This window comes from Ambystoma mexicanum, chromosome 9 (assembly GCF_040938575.1).
Source record: "Ambystoma mexicanum isolate Mex_15411 chromosome 9, UKY_AmexF1_1, whole genome shotgun sequence".
NCBI classification, from domain to species: Eukaryota; Metazoa; Chordata; class Amphibia; order Caudata; family Ambystomatidae; genus Ambystoma; species Ambystoma mexicanum.
The window spans coordinates 671,050,827-671,053,852 of NC_090931.1; positions in this window are offsets into that span (position 1 = coordinate 671,050,827).

A 3,026-nucleotide genomic window follows, 5' to 3' on the forward strand; every position below is an offset into this window, starting at 1 on the left:
TGGTGTCTCGCATTATCCCTCCTGTGCCACAGCATAGAGCTTCTGCCTCCAGTGTTAAAGCTGTGAACGCATAAAGTGTGGTACAAGACCAGACTTGTGGGTACAGAAGTATTCTTTTCTGAAAGAAGCGATTCAAAAACAGGAGATGTGAGGATTCTGTTAACTGTTAAAAGGGTGGATTCCCTTTATGAAACTCCTCAAAATCACCAATTGGCAGTTTCCTCATTGCTGGTCCTAGAATTCACCTCCTTGATATACGGTATCAAGTGTTTTATTTTAACCAGCATTTTGTCCTCAACCTGTGATTTCTTATTTTATTTTTTAATTCAAACATCCAGCAAATGCTAGGCTCTTTGGTACCAGGCCAACCTCCTGCATCTTGTTACTGTCCTGTTTGTGAGGACTTCATGTCCTTTCATTACTTGTCAGTAAAAGACTGGCGATCCTACTACCTATTGGTAAGATTCAAACCAGCTCTTTGGTGTTCAGCTCTTGGATATGTTCCTGAACCTGCTGCCTGACAAGCTAATGGACAAGAGTCCCTTGTGCTGTGCTTCAGCCTCGGGTGTTGGTTTCTAAAAGATACTCTGCCTGCTTCCCTCCAGCAGCTATGGTGCCAAATGTGCATAAGGCTACTTTTAAGCTGTTTTGCACATTAAGCAAATCCTCTCAGTTGGACGAGCTATTTCGCCAAATAGGCAATTGAGTTAAAGTCCTTTGAGGCTGTGTTTGGCCCCTTCTGAAAAAGCCAAAGGCTTGGGTTTGCTTTAGAGAATAAGGTCTAATGATTCTCCTTTCTTAGCCCCATTGGAGACTACATCATTGAATATTGTAGCTACTCTGAGTGAATCCTTACTCTGAACTGGTATATGGCCTTTGATCAACCAACAACAATGGGCGAATGACATTTCAGAAGCATATCTATTACAGTGAATGTTATATCCATCACTATTCACATGTATTACTTGGGTGCGGCAGTGAGCCATGCAATATTTTGCCCCAGGATCATCTTGCATGGGGGGTTTCCTCGTTTCATTCCTCCTGATCTGATCTGTAATTGTAGGCATCATCAAAGTGTCCTTACAAGGTCATGTCATCAGAGGAAGAAAACATCTCCAGAAGTAAAGCGTTCCATATTAGTCGCAGGCTCTTTAAGACCCTTCTTCATGGCCCTATACCATTCTGTGGTTTCTGCTGCACACCATTTTATTTCATATGCCCCACCACAAAGCATATGTTGGACTGGTACTCCTTTTCCATGACATTGCTATTCTCCTTTTAGCAGGAACACAGGACAGGTCCATCGGCTTCACTATTTGCCTAACCATCTCTGGCCGGGAGTACAGCCCCAGCAGGCCCTCCTCCGCAGACCACTGATATCTACCCACTCCAGTTCTGTCCAGCTGCTGCCTAACTAGTTGGCAGACGGGCTGAGTGACCGGGCACACCCAAAACATGTGCATGTCTGCTGGTTCAATACCACACCATGGGTAATCCTGGGATGCACTTTGGTTGAACTTCACAAGTCGATACCCAGTCATATATGTCCTGTGAAGCACATTCAATTGTACTAGTCTATGACCTGCATTTCTGTATATCTGTTTTACAAGAATCCATGCACAATCCCACTGCTGGTCCTCCAGTGTATGACCAAAATCTGTTTCATATGGCAGTTTAATCTGTGTACTTCTGACACTCATACCAGGCACCCGTACATCCTTGACACGGGCTGCCATCCATCCTCCAGCTCCTACGGTTGGGATATCACTTCGTGCTTGGGCTTTTCCGGCCACCCTTACCATTTCCTTTTGTCAATCTGCTTGAGCCTCATATAATGTAAACATTTTTATGAGATCATTCCTCTCAATGCACATACTTGCCAACAAGGGCATATACAGGAAATATACTACTAGTAATTTAAGAATGCACGTCGTCTGGTTCCATATCTGTCTCGGCTGTAACAATAAATAGGGCAAATCTCAATCATCCCTTCACCCATAGGGCTTCCTTAAGTATCACCGGCCAAATGGCCTCCTGCATCAGCATTGTATCTAAAAGTTTGTTCATCCGCCAACCACCATGCCAGATTCTGCTGTTGGGCTGTCAGGTAGTACAGTTCGAACCACAGACGTTGAACCACACCATCCTGGTATCTAATGCAGAACGCCTCCAGGGCAATCTTGTTTTTCCCTTGGCCTCAGAGCAATCCCTTAATCTGAGAGTCCAGTTTTTTTTTTTAAATTACACAAAATTATAGAATAGAATATTCATGAATTAATATAACAAACTGGGCAGGACTACCATTTTAATCAATGCCACTTGCCCCATCATAGACAATGGTATCCTTCTCCAAAAGCCCATTGAGTTTGCTATGCCCTAACCGTGTTCTGTGTATGTGTGCTCTGCCTTATGCCATGTTATTTCCCCAAGTAATGGAAGGAATGGGTAGCCCAGCCTAGGTAAAACCTCCATGTGTATCGTGTGCAATGCCGCCAAGGGGAAAGACGGGACTTCTTTACTAAAGGAGATACCTAAAAGTCAATAAAATGTTTCAGTATTTAAATTATAGACGGTATGTTATGTTCAGGGTTTTGCAGATACTAAAGAGTATCCACATAGATGGACACAAGGTGGCATGTCCCATCTACAGCATCTTTGAATTCTTTACGCAGGAACGCCGCCAAGGGTTCCAGGCCATTATAAATGGCATTTGTGCAACCCGGCCGAGTATACCTGTGTAGTTTCCACTGCGAGGGTATATTTTTGCCTATTTGAACATTGGCCACCGGATCTGAGTAAACCAGTTTTACCAGTCTAAGAAACCACTTCCCAATCCCTAGTCTACAAACCACTGCATACATCAAATCCCAATCGACTGAATCAAAAGCTTTGACTGCATCCAACGAGGCTACCGCATACAATGCTTCATGTGATTTGGTGCTCTAGATGATCTATTGGCGTCTGCGAAAGTTTAGAGAAGTATTTCTTCCAGGTGCAAATCCAGTCTGATCTCATTGGATCAGGAA